We start from the raw sequence: 12,513 nt of genomic DNA, 5'->3' as shown, positions 1-12,513 counted from the left end.
TTGGGTTAGAAATTTGATCCGTAGTCTGGGAATGGCAGAAAAGCTGAGGGAGGAAAGGGAATATATCGATAATTTGTTGAGTCTAGGAACTTCAGCTTCTCCCTGGTGCTTTTAAAATCCCTTTTCCTATTTCCATGCAAGGGCTGCATTCCCTGGCCCCAACACGTGGGATCTCACAGGTGGAAGTTTTGGAAGCTCAGGGCTCAAGAATTGATTCAAAAATAGGAGATTATGTTCCAATATTATTCTCTGAAACAAATGCAGGCAAGCCCCTGCTCACAGAAAACAAATAATTCCTTTTTCCAGCTGGGAAATAAGATGAATATTTATCCTCCACCCGTATCCTCAGCTCTGTAGAATCCAAATGTACGGGGATACAGCATGGGTAAATGGAGGTGGTGCAGAATGTAATCTTATCTCCTAAAGAGTTGCAGCTGGACCAATTACTAAAGATCAGGAGCAGGCCTGATGTTAACAGGCCATGCCTGTAGCCAATAAGAACAGTGTTATAAAAGAGTGGATTGGTGGGAGCTGGAGTCAGATGGTGACTGCAAGGACCAGGAACAGTCAGTGCTTGAGGAGCTACCTGCAAGAAACATCGAGCAGGTACAAAACCCTGGCAGTGTGGAATCCTTGCACCATAATGATAAGAGAACAAGTGGTGACCCCGATGTGATTCAGTATTAAACTCTATTTGCCCTGTGGATTCGGGGAACCAGGATTTGACCATATAACCCCGTAGATTCAGGGAAGCAGGATTTGAGTACTAAACTACTGGCAAAATATATCAGTTACGGCTCTTGGTGTTTGTTAAATATGAGTGTAAGAGACTTTGAAGATAAGTGCTTTGTAAATTGGGAAAAGCTATAGGACTGAACTAACATTTAGAAATATATATATATATATCTGTGCTGTAATATGCTGTTTGAACATTTGCATAACTCCCAGTTCTAAATGAAACATATGAATATATCATAATGTTAATTTATTTGAATATGTACACCTGGTAATGCTGTAAGTCTTTAATTAAAAGAAAAAGGGGGAATTGTAGGGGGATACAGTATGGGTAAATGAAGGTGGTATAGAATGTAATCTTATCCCCCAAAGAGTTGCAGCTGGACCAATTACTAAAGATCAGGAGCAGGCCTGATGTTAACAGGCCATGCCTGTAGCCAATAAGAGCAGTGGTGTAAAAGAGTGGATTGGTGGGAGCTGGAGTCAGATGGTGACTGCAAGGACCAGGAACAGTCAGTGCTTGAGGAGCTGCCTGCAAGAAACATCGAGAAGGTACAAAACTCTGGCAGTGTGGAATCCTTGCACCATAACAGTAATAGAACTCTTGATATATAAGACAACATCCAAATAAAGATACAATTCCTGCACTGGAAAGTTTAAAGTTTCCTGTAAGTAGGAGAAGAATGAATCGCTGAGGCCACTCAGGAGGCTCAAGGATTTTGCAGGATTCTGTACCCCAGGATGAGGAAATTCTGGGAAAACTTGGCTGGTTTCATGCAGGAGGGAGCAACTCCCAAGAGTGGGGATGAAGGTGGAAGTGGTCTTGTCTGGGAGAGCTGGGCAGGGATGGAAGCAAAAGGAAAAAGAGACTGACATGGCTGGAATTCTGCATCCCGTGCTGGATCCTACAGCAGCAGCACCTGGAGAGAATCCAGAGGAACCCATGGAGCTGCTTCAGGGCTGGAGCCAGGCTGGGAGAGCTGGGGGTGCTCCCCTGGAGAGGAGAAGGATCCAGGGAGAGCTCAGAGCCCCTGACAGGGCCTGCAGGGGCTCCAGGAGAGCTGCAGAGGGACTGGGGCCAAGGCCTGCAGGGACAGCACCCAGGGAATGGCTCCCAGTGCCAGAGGGCAGCCAGGGATGGGATCTTGGCAATGAGGAATTCCTGGTGGGCTGGAATTGCCAGAGCAGCTGGGGCTGCCCCTGCATCCCTGCAATGCCCAGGGCCAGGCTGGAGCAGCCTGGGATGGTGGGAAGTGTCCAGAGGGTGGAACTGGAGGAGTTTGAGGTCCCTTCCCACCCAAACCATTCCAGGATTCCAGCAGAGCCCAGCTGAGGACACAAACAGAGACTCAGCCCCATCATGAGGGAAAACCAGGGAACAGATCCTGGGATTTGGAATTCTCCCCATTGTTTTTATTGCTGTGGCAGGGGTGAGTATTTATGGGGACAAATGAAATCCTTTTGGGTGCCTGAATCCCAAACTGATCTGACCCAGAGCCCTGCTGGGACAGACACCTCCTGTCCTAAATCCCTCAGCCCCAAAACTTCCCATCTCAGCTCCTTCACCTTTTTTGGGAATGTGCCCAGCAGGAATTCCAGAGGAATTTCCCGCTTCCACCCCTGGAATTATGCAGCTGGAGGAGTTTTTCCTTCCACTCTTGGGAAGATTTTGTGGGTTTTTTGCTTTAAATTCCCCATTTTTGTGTTCTATCGCGTCACTTAAAAATAACCAAAATGAACCCCTGAGATATCTTAGGAGTTTTTGAAGGGCTGAGTCTCCTCTCCTTAAATTGTCCCATTTTTGGGATTATTTATTCCATCAAAAACCTCCAGCTCCCCCAACTCTTCCTGCTGCTCCCCCCCTCAGCAGAGAGGGATTTTTTCCCAGAGAATTTTTTTCCCAGGAATTCCAATTATTTGCTGAAATGTGTCTCATTTTTGGAGCTTTCCAGAAATTATCCCTGTTTCTCTGGATGGAGAGGAGAAATTCCTGCCATCCCAAACATTTCATTTTCCATGAGAAACAGGGGATTTTTTTTTTTTACTCCTGGATTTTTTTCCCTGGTTCAAACTTCCCGGCTCCTTTCTTTTCATCGATTTTTATATTCACCCAAATTTTTTATTCCTTTTATTTTCCTCTGCCAAGTTGGGGTTTTTGGGTTTTCTTTGGTGTTTTTTTTTTTTTTTGGAGGGATGAATGCCAATTTTTTTTCTTGCTGCTCCAACTGCCTGTGTGTGTTGGAACTTGTCAAAAATACTAAAACCTAAAAACTCCAGGCATATTTTGGGGGAAAATTTGAAATAACTCAGATTTTTTTTTTTGTTCTAAACCCTCTCCCCCTTCCTTAAGGTTGTTAAATTTGACATCCCTGTAAATGAGCTGGAAAAACTCCAAGCTGAAGTGCTTTTCCCTTTGGAAAACCTCCCTGAATCAGATTTGTCTCTCCATGCTTTAGGCAAGAGACTTTCCAGAGGTGATTGATGGGAATCTTTTCCATTAAAAATGCCTAAAAATGTGCAAAGAGGAGGAAAAGAGATTTTTATCATTTTTAACTGGGGTTTTTTTTTCTTGTCCAGAAAGTGAATCAGAGCCATCTATATCCAAATACGTTTGGATTTGGAATTTTGGCCTTCAGTGGGATCCAAGGGGACCATACCTAAAAGGTTTTTCTCTGTGCTTTGTGTCTTTTTTTATAAATTTCTCTCCAACTTTTTCTGCTTTTGCCTCCCACATTTGGGAATTCAAGCTCTTCCCAACCTCATGGAACCAAACCTGAGTTTCAGTTCATTGCAGGATGTGGAGGATTTGGGAAATTTGGGAATTTGAACTCTTTCTGACTTCATGGAAGGTTTGGAAAAGTTGGGAATTTGAGCTCTTCCTGTCCTCATGGAACCAAACTTTAGTTTCAGTTCACTGCAGGACGTGGTGGGGTTTGGAAAATTTGGGAATTCAAACTTTTCCCCACCTGAGTGCCACATCCAGCAATTCCTTGGACCTTTTCCTTTCCCTTGGAGCCAGCAGACCCTCACACCTTCATTCTGAAATACTCCTAATTAATAGAATTTTTCGATAACTCACTCCATTTTTCGATAACTCACTCCATTTTTCGATAACTCACTCCATTTTTCGATAACTCACTCCATTTTTCGATAACTCACTCCATTTTTCGATAACTCACTCCATTTTTCCCATAAATCACTCCATTTTTCCCATAAATTACCTTCTCCCCCTTGGCTCCCAGGGTTTCCCTGCAGCTCAGCCTCCAGGGAATCCCATTTTCCTGTGGGTTTTCCGTATTTCCAGCCCCACAGGCACTGACAGCATTCCCGAGCAATTCTTCCAGATTTTACCAACCCAAACGAAACCATGGAATCACGGGTTCGTTTTGGTTGGAAAAGGCCTCCAGGATCATCAAGTCCAACCCTGAATATCCTAAACCACGTTGCCAAGTGTCACATCCAATTTTTTTTTTTTTTGGACACTTCCAGGGATGGAGACTCCACCATTTCCCTGGAAAACCTGTCCCAGTTCCTGACCACTCTATCAGTGAAGGAATTTTTCCCAAAATCTGACCTAAAGGAATTTTTCCCAAAATCCAACCTGAAGGAATTTTTCCTGAAATCCAGCCTGAACCTCCTCTGGCAGAACTTGAGCCCCTTTCCCCTCATCCCATCCCAAGATTCCTGGGAGATCAGACCCGACCCAAAACCTCCTTCCAGGAATTTTGGGATTTCCCCTCGTGCAAGAATTGAGCGGCAACAAACGAAGCCAAGGATTGCGGCTGGAAACCCCAAGGAGAGGAGATAAAAAATGGGACAAAAACCTGTGGGAATCATCACCACAGGACCTGGAGAAGGTTAAAAATAAATAAATCAATGGCTAAAAAATTTCAATATTCCCACAAGTTCCTGCAGGGTGGGGAATGGAAACACATTCCAAGGTGCATCCAGGAAATCCCTGGATTATGGAAGGATGGAGCTTCTCCAGGTGCTTTTCCTGCTCTTCTGCTCCTGTTATCCCTGGAGGAACAAGCCCCGACCTCCCCCCATGACTTTTCCCAACATCTGCTGCTTTTGCAGGAATATTTCCCTGGAGTGGCAACAATTTAAACCAAGGATTGAGGTTGGAAACCAAGGAGAGGAGATAAAAAATGGGACAAAAACCTGTGGGAGTCATCACCACAGGACCTGGAGAAGGTTAAAAATAAATAAATCAATGGCTAAAAAATTTAACTATTCCCACAAGTTCCTTCAGGGTGGCGAATGGAAACACGTTCCAAGGTGCATCCAGGAAATCCCTGGATTATGGAAGGATGGAGCTTCTCCAGGTGCTTTTCCTGCTCTTCCACCCCCGTTATCCCTGGAGGAACAAGCCCCGACCTCCTCCCATGACTTTTTCTCATCCCTCTCTCCCAACATCTGCTGCTTTTGCAGGAATATTTCCCTGGCACAGCTGCAGCTCCCTGGCAGCACGAGAGGCAGCAGGGCTCGCTCCCAGCTCCTTGATTTTTCCTGGAATCCGCAGGATTTTCAGCGTGTCCCGGGGTGCTCAGCTCCCTTTCCATCTGAGGGTGAAACATCTCAAAAATGCTGAATTCTGGATGCTCCCCTTCTGTCCCCTGTGGAGCAGGTGAGTGAAAAATGGGGAAAATCTCTGGAAAAATGGGGGGGGGGAAAACTCTGTTGTAGTCCCTGCCCTCCAAAGCGAGGACAGGAGATGAGGTTGGGATTCTGGGTCTGATTGGAATTGTGCAAAAATAAAAAAAAACACTGCAAAGGGGAAAAAATGAGATTTGTTCTTTTCTTGTCACTGGGTTTTTACTTCTCATGAATTTCCAGGCTGGTAAATCTGACTTGGAGCAAAAAATATCTGGAAAGGGACAAAAAAATTAAAAAGAGATCTGTGAGGTTCCTTAAATATTCCTTGGGACACTTGGATTCAGGAGGATGATGGAAGTTCAGGGATAATTTGCCTCCCTCCTTGCATTAAATCAAATCCTGCGGTTTAATATTTACAGAGAAGATAAAATCTGAAGTGGAGGCTTAAAGCCTCATCCACAGGAGTGGCTCTGGTTATTTTTAGGGACCACTGGCTGGTTTTTCCATTGGATAAATCAGAATTCCAGGCTGGCAGCAGCTGGGGTCCTGTGCCATGGCTGGGGTGTGTCGCTGTCACCATGAGGGGACAGTTTTGTGTCCCCCACTTTTATCCTTCTCCACTTATTTTCATTCCAAAAAAACAGGCTCAGCCTGAGGCTGTTCCATGGCAGAAATTGGGATTTTATCCCTCTGATTGCCACCTCATTCCCTGCAGAACAGCCACAGATTTCATCCCATGGAAAAGCAAAATCCAAACCCCAGGAAGGGCTGGTGAGAGAGGCCACCCTTGGTCTGTTCAGGAAATGCAGGGAAGAAAGCCTAAACAAATATTTATTTTATTTTATTTTATTCCCTTAATTCTTTTCCAATTCTTTTAATCTCGGCAATACTAATGTTATTTAAAATTATGAACATCCTAACAGGAATTCCTGGCAGTCCCAGCTGCTCTGGAATTGCCAGAGCAGCTGGGGCTGCCCCTGCATCCCTGCAATGCCCAAGGAAGGATTGGAGCACCCTGGGATGGTGGGATTGCAATGGGATGGGGTTGGAGGTCCCTTCCCACCCAAACTGCTCTGGGATTCTGGGATTTGGGACACTCAGAATCCATCCCGAGGGGTTTTTATGGAAGTTGGAGATGGAAAAGGGAAGGGAGACCCTTCCTGGAGTCCTGAGGTTCCCAGTGAAGCCCCCAGATCCCAAAATCCCTTCCTAGAGAGGAGTCGGGGTGGGGATGGATCCAATCCCAGGCTGGGAGAGCTGGGAATGGAGGGAATTCCCTGGGAGAGGGAGACTGGGCTGGGATTTTGGGAAGGGATTGCCAGAGCAGCTGGGGCTGCCCCTGCATCCCTGCAATGTCCAAGGAAGGATTGGAGCAGCCTGGGATAGGGGAGGTGTCCCTGGAATGAGCTTGGAGGTCCCTTCCCACCCAAACTGCTCTGGGATTCTGGGATTTGGGACACTCAGAATCCATCCCAAGGGATTTTTATGGGAAATGGGAATACAAAGAGAGGAAAAGGGAAGGGAGACCCTTCATGGTTTGCTGAGATTCCAAGTGAAGGCCCTGGGTCCATGAATGTCTTGGAGAGGAGATGGATCCAGTGTCAGGCTGGGAGAGCTGGGAATGCTCCCCTGGAGAAGGGAAGGGATCCAGGGAGAGCTTCCAGCACATTGCAGGCCTGCAGGGGCTCCAGGAGAGCTGCAGAGGGACTGGGGCCAAGGCCTGCAGGGACAGCACCCAGGGAATGGCTCCCAGTGCCAGAGGGCAGCCAGGGATGGGATCTTGGCAATGAGGAATTCCTGGCTGGGCTGGGATTGCCAGAGCAGCTGGGGCTGCCCCTGCATCCCTGGAGTGTCCAAGGCCAGGCTGGACACTGGGGCTGGAGCAGCCTGGGACAGTGGGAGGTGTCCCTGCCATGGCAGGGCTGGCACTGGGTGAGCTTTGAGGTCCCTTCCCACCCATTCTGGGATTCTAAACCACCTTTGCTGGGATTTCCATGGAGGACAGTGGGAGAGTCCAGCAAGGAAAACAACTGGGAACACAAATTTGGACTGGGGCAAAAGCCACTCCATTGATTTGGGGGCCAAATTTATCAAACAAGAGCCCTTATCTTGAAGTGGGGCTGATAAGAACCATCCCATGAGCTGGAAACCCTCAAAGCTCCACAGGGCTGTGAGACCTCATGGAGCATCTTCACTCCAGCTGTTCTTGGTCCCATCTCTCATCCCAAAAAGTCATTTTTGGATCTTCCCTGCTGTTTTCAGGGCCTCAGGAAGAACAATGGGACAGAAACAGGGCTGGGGGCCCTCCTGGTGTTTTCCCAGAGGTGCTTTGGGATCAGAAAGCGCTGCTGGACCTTTCCCAGCTTTTATCTGATGGATGGGGAGCGGCTGCCAGGACTTTTAGCTCAATATGAAACCAGAATTCCAGCAGATGGAAACCCTTCCCTCTCCAGAGGGGCTGGCATTCCAGAAAGTGGTGAGTGCTCCTCACTGTTTGCCTGGCCTTGCTCCCATTGATCGTTCCCAAATATTCCTGATTGCTCCAGGAGCTGAGGAGCCTGGCTTGGAAACCTCCCAGATTTGCTTCAGCACAGTTGATTTTTGTGGTTTGCGTTTGGCCTGAGTTTGGTGTTCCCCCTCCTCTGGGCTTTTTTGGTTTTGACAATTGAAGAACTCGTTTTGTTCTTCACCCCTGCCCTGGGCATTTGATGGAGCCTGGTTGGCTCCAGGCTTTGGGAATAAGAGCAGGGAATTGTTCAGCTCCGGGTGTTCCCATCACACCTGTCAAGAGCCCAGCATGAAAATTCCACATGGCCTGAGCCCAGATCCATGGGGAAAAGTCACCAATCCCAACATTTATGGGCAGGGACACCTCCCCCTGTCCCAGGCTGCTCCAGCCCCAGTGTCCAACCTTGGGCATTGCAGGGATCAGGGGCACCCCCAGCTGCTCTGGGAATTCCAGCCCAGCCAGGAATCCCTTCCCAAAATCCCAGCCCAGTCTCCCTCTCCAGGGAATTCCCTCCATTCCCAGCTCTCCCAGCCTGGGATTGGATCCATCCCCACCCCGACTCCTCTCTAGGAAGGGATTTGGGGATCCGGGGGCTTCACTGGGAATCTCAGGACTCTAGGAAGGGTCTCCCTCCCCTTTTCCATCCCCAACTTCCATAAAAATCCCTCGGGATGGATTCTGAGTGTCCCAAATCCCAGAATCCCAGAGCAGTTTGGGTGGGAAGGGACCTTCAACCCCATCCCATTGCAATCCCACCATCCCAGGCTGCTCCAATCCTTCCTTGGGCACTGCCAGGGATGCAGGGGCAGCCCCAGCTGCTCTGGCAATTCCAGCCCAGCCAGGAATTCCTCATTGCCAAGATCCCATCCCTGGCTGCCCTCTGGCACTGGGAGCCATTCCCTGGGTGCTGTCCCTGCAGGCCTTGGCCCCAGTCCCTCTGCAGCTCTCCTGGAGCCCCTGGAATGTGCTGGAAGCTCTCCCTGGAGCCTTCCCTTCTCCAGGGGAGCATTCCCAGCTCTCCCAGCCTGGCTCCAGCCCTGGAGCAGCTCCATGGGTTCCTCTGGATTTGCTCCAGGTGCTGCTGCTGCTCCTGGGTGTCCCCAGGTCCCACATCTCCACATCCTCCCAACCCCTGCAGGGTTAAACCCCTCTAGACCTGGGTTAAAACCAGAATTCCTCATCCTGCAGCATTTTTGGGAGCCCCAATCCTGTCAGGAACTGTGTTGGAGCTGCACAAAACCTCCTGAATGCCCCTCTCCGGGTTTGGGAGTGGAGTCAGCTGCTGAATGCAGCTCCAATTGCAATTAGGCCCATTCAGCTCCCTAACGAGGCATTCAGGGCTTCGGGAGCTCTGTAGGGTTTAATCAGGCTCAGTTGTTCAGCCTGGGTTTATGGAATGCTCCCCTGAAACCTGGGATCAGCAGCAACCCCTAAAACTGGGGTAATCCTGGAGAGCTTGGAGGCAAAAATGATCTGAAAGGGAGGAAAAATCGTGGATATTTCTGGGCAGGAAGCAGTTAATTCCTGGGATTTTCTGCTGGAGTGGGGGAACGTCGGCTCAAGTGACTTCCCTGCAGGGAAGAGCGAAATTCCACCTCTCCCAAGCTCCAAACCCGTGGATGTTTGAACACCTGGGAGCTGATGGGTGACTTAAATCTCTTTTAACAGCTCGTTGAGGCTCTCATTTATTAACGGGGCCCTGCCGATCCTTTGGCCTCACCTGCAGCCAGGTGGGGCTGGGATTCCCTGGAATTTTTTTCCGTCTCAAGCCAATGTTCCCGCTCACCCTGGAGGCTCCTGGCTCTCCCTTTTCCTCTGTCCTTGACCTTTTTGGCCCCTTTAGCTCCTGGCCAGGGGATCTTGAGGGATGGATGGGACCCACCAGGGTGAGATCTGCTCTTCACCAGCTCTGGAATTCCCAGCACCCCGGGCACGGAAATCCTCCCTGCAGGTCCCCTGCTCTGAGCAGGAAAACTGCTGGGATTTTGGGATGTGGGGTCTCTAATTCTTCCTGATTTTTATTATTTTTTTTTAACTAAGCCGAAATCTCCTCTGTTTGTGTGGGGGGAGCTCCAGGGGTGGCTGGGTTGGGGTTTTCCCCGTGGCTGGAAGCTGCCTTGGGATGCAGCTCTGGATTTGGCTGCAGGAGGTGAGGAGAGAATTCACATTTATTCCTGGGATCCTGTTTGATCCCAGGACAGTGAGAATTCCAATTAATTCCTGGGATTCTGTTTGGAGCTGAGGGGAGAATTCAGATTTATTCTCTTGATCCTGTTTGGAGCTGAGGGGGAAAAATTCAGATTTATTCCTGGGATCCTGTTTGGAGCTGAGGGGAGAATTCAGATTTGTTCCTGGGATCCTGTTTGGAGCTGAGGGGGAAAAATTCAGATTTATTCCTGGGACCCTGTTTGGAGATAGGGGTGAGAACTCAGATTTATTCCCTTGATCCTGTTTGGAGCTGAGGGGGAAGAATTCAGATTTATTCATGGGATCCTGTTTGGAGCTGGGGTGAGAATTCAGATTTATTCCTGGGATCCTGTTTGGTCCCAGGAGGGTGAGAATTCCAATTAATTCCTGGGATCTTGTTTGGAGCTGAGGGGTAAAAATTCAGATTTATTCCTGGGATCCTGTTTGGAGCTGAGGGGTAAAAATTCAGATTTATTCCTGGGATCCTGTTTGGAGCTGAGGGGTAAAAATTCAGATTTATTCCTGGGATCCCGTTTGGAGCTGAGGGAAAAATTCAGATTTATTCCTGGGATCCTGATTGAAACTGGGGTTGAGAATTTAGATTTATTCCCTTGATCCTGTTTGGAGCTGGGGTGAGAATTCAGGTTCATTCCCTTGATCCTGTTTGGAGCTGAGGGAAAAATTCAGATTTATTCCTGGGACCCTGTTTGGAGATAGGGGTGAGAACTCAGATTTATTCCCTTGATCCTGTTTGGAGCTGAGGGAGAAGAATTCAGATTTATTCCTGGTATCCTGTTTGGAGCTGGGGTTCAGAATTCAGATTTATTCCTGGGATCCTGTTTGGTCCCAGGAGGGTGAGAATTCCAATTAATTCCTGGGATCCTGTTTGGAGCTGTTCTCCCTCCCCAGGAATTTCCATGGAATGTGTCCCACTCCTTCCCTGCCCACCTGGCCCGGAGCTTTGGGGTCGCTGCGCTGTCCCCACCCTACGGAGCCACGTGTGGCGCTCGGGTCCTTTTTGGGGTCATTTCCCAAACATTTGGACCTGCGCTCCCTTCCCTGCCCAGTTCCTCACTGCCTCCAGTTCCCCATCCAGGAGACAATTCCATGGAAATCTCTGCTGTGGGGAGAGGAGATGAATCAGGATTTCATTTGTGCCGCCCCCACTCCAGCCCCCCAGCAACGTCAGGCTCCCACATTTTGCCATAAATCACTTTTTTTCCCCCCAAGCCCGCTGTTTTCCACCCTCTCCAGGTGCTGATACCTGGAGTTTTTCATCTCCCTGGGAACAAACTCTCCCCCTTTCCCCGCTCCGGCCCCTTCCCTCGCAAACATCCCAGTTATTTTATCATCGTTTTATGCCCACGAGGTAAAAATGTTTTAATTCTTTCCCCCCCCCTTTCCCTCCCTTTCTCCCCCCCTTTCCATTCCCACATTCCTGCCCGGAGCGCGCGGGGTGGCATCCCCTGCCTGCCCCGTTCTCTCCGTCCGTCCATCCGTCCGTCCGTCTGTCCGTCCGTCCGTCCCAGGTGAGGAAGGGCAGCTGGAAGGGGGGAGCCCGCCTGGAGCAGCCCCTCCTCCCGCCTCAGAATTCCTGCTTTCCTGCTTTTCCCCAGCCCCTGGAAGTTTCTCCGCCGCAGGATTCCCGGCGCAGGGAGCCCCGGGACGCTCCTGGGAAGGGGGAGAAGCCGGCGCCGGGTGAGCAGCACGGTCCGTCCGTCCGTCTGTCTGTCTGCGTCTGTTTGTCCGTCTCCAGGGGTTTGGCTTTGGGTTTGTTTTGGTTTTGGGGTTTTTTTTTGTTTGGTTGGTTTTTTGGTTTTTTTGGTTTTTTGCCACTCTTCAGTCTCAGGGTGCAGTTAAAGAACTGCGGAGGGGAAGGAGGGAGAGGGGCCGGGGGAGGAAGAGGAGGAAGAGGAAGCAGCAGCAGCTCCCACAAGGGAGAGGAAGAGGAGGATGAGGAGCGGCAGCTCCGGATGAGGAAACTGAGGAGGGAGAGGAGGGAGCAGCTTCCGATGGGGAGGAAGAGGAAGCAGCAGCTCCTGAGGAAGAGAAGGATGAGGAGGCAACAGCTTCTGATGGGGAAGATGAAGAGGAGGCAGCAGCTCCAGATGAGAAGGATGAGGAGGCAGCAGCTCCTGAGGAAGAGGAGGATGAGGAGGCAAGGTTCTGATGGGGAGGATGAAGAGGATGAGGAGGCAGCAGCTCCCAGTGGGGAGGATGAAGAAGATAAGGAGGCAGGACCTCCCAATGGGAGAGGGAAGAGGAGGATGAGGAGACAACAGCTTCTGATGGGGAAGATGAAGAGGATGAGGAGGCAGCAGCTCCAGATAAGAACGGTAAGGAGGATGAGGAGGCAGCAGTTTCCAAAGGGATGAGGAAGATGAGGAGGCAGCAATTCCAGATGATGAAGATGAGGAGGCAGCAGCTCCTGTTGGGGGAAGGTGAAGATGAGGAGGCAGCAGTTCCGGGTGAGGAAAATGAGG

The 12,513-nt window shown here is 49.7% G+C and overlaps 1 protein-coding gene across 1 annotated transcript in view; it reads left to right on the top strand.

The window, feature by feature from the left end:
* The first annotated feature begins 5,334 nt into the window (after positions 1–5,334).
* LOC118698215 (collagen alpha-1(VII) chain-like) overlaps positions 5,335–12,513 on the top strand; it is a 106,147-nt gene continuing 98,968 nt past the window's right edge. Inside the window, exons 1-2 of the mRNA XM_054514911.1 lie at positions 5,335–5,365; positions 11,647–11,728. The gene's annotated coding sequence lies outside the window, so the exon portion shown is untranslated. The remainder of the gene's footprint in view (positions 5,366–11,646; positions 11,729–12,513) is intronic.

Source organism: Molothrus ater, chromosome 5 (assembly GCF_012460135.2).
Source record: "Molothrus ater isolate BHLD 08-10-18 breed brown headed cowbird chromosome 5, BPBGC_Mater_1.1, whole genome shotgun sequence".
NCBI lineage: Eukaryota > Metazoa > Chordata > Aves > Passeriformes > Icteridae > Molothrus > Molothrus ater.
The sequence above is the reverse complement of the archived record's forward strand: the minus strand, read 5'-3'. Positions and strand labels throughout refer to the sequence as shown.